Source organism: Sinocyclocheilus anshuiensis, unplaced genomic scaffold (assembly GCF_001515605.1).
Source record: "Sinocyclocheilus anshuiensis isolate Anshui unplaced genomic scaffold, SAMN03320099.WGS_v1.1 scaffold173, whole genome shotgun sequence".
NCBI classification, from domain to species: Eukaryota; Metazoa; Chordata; class Actinopteri; order Cypriniformes; family Cyprinidae; genus Sinocyclocheilus; species Sinocyclocheilus anshuiensis.
The window spans coordinates 15,188-16,531 of NW_015536480.1; positions in this window are offsets into that span (position 1 = coordinate 15,188).

A 1,344-nucleotide genomic window follows, 5' to 3' on the forward strand; every position below is an offset into this window, starting at 1 on the left:
TGCACTTAGGATGGGATAAATGCAGAGCACTAATTCCTAGTATGGGTCACCATACTTGGCCACATGTCACCACTTTTTTTTTTCTTTTTTTTTTTTCCCGTTCACTCATGAGATGACATTATCAGCCTCATGATCATACTCACACAGGGTGAAAGGGCACTGCACTATTACTGAACATGTGTGGGTTGCTCTTCAAGGACACATAGTTGGATATTGGAGATGCTGCTCTCTTTCTCTTCCTGCTGATGATACTGAGAAAAAGACAGAAAAAAAAAATAATTAGACTGTTTCTCTGAAGATTATCTATCTGCTCCAGTAAATTAACATTGATCAACCAACCCTCTACATTGCGAGTAAATCACTCGCATATGCGACTAAATCTTACTCTGGGCGACTAAATAATGTCTAACATTAGCCATAAATTCTTAGATTTTACACGCCAGTATGTGTGTGAGAGGCGTTCAACACAGATTTTCACTCGATAAACACGCTGACGGAGCACTTGAGAGTTTCGCTCTCCGTCAAGTGATCTGTACTATTTGGATGTGCTCAATGGATCATGTCATGTACTCAATGGATGCGCAGTATGTAGCACGCAGCGCACCTGTATTTGACGTACCGTAAACTAGTGTGAAGGCGCACGACTCGCCGTCGCTTTACTATAGTATATCAGTCTGGCGAGTAAACAAAACAGTTTACTAGCCATTGGCGATTATATTGCCAAGGTGTGCGTAGAGGGTTGTCAACACTGCTTTTAGAGCAGTATTTGAATTATATATAGTCACAGAGAGAAACCAGATGTTTTATTAACTGATTGCTTTAACAGGATACAATATTTAATCAATTACAAGTTAACTGTAGAAAAAACTAACCTGAGCCAATATGTATGTTGAATACTAAATGAGAGTCAAACAGAGGCAGAAAATGAAAGACACACCAAATAAAGAGCAAATAAATAAACTAATATTAAACAATGTTAGGTTTGTTTCATTAATGTATGCCTTGAATGGCTAAATATGTTGTTTGGTAGTAAAGTTGTAGCGAAGAAGGAAATCATAGTGGAAAAAAAACAAACAAAACTGAAAGGCATTTTGAACAAACAAGAAATTAGATTACATTGACTTGAATGCAAATATTCCATTATGTGCATCTTGTCCTTAAGCTTTATTGTTATATGAATATATATATATATATATATATGTAAAAACTAAACTTCTTTAGCCTTATTATGGTCCCATTTTGTGTTGAATGGTATATCAGCTTGTAGCAGCAGCCCTCTACGAACACCTTGGCAATTGAATCGCCATTGGCTAGTACATTTTTTTGTTTACTCGCCAGACTGAT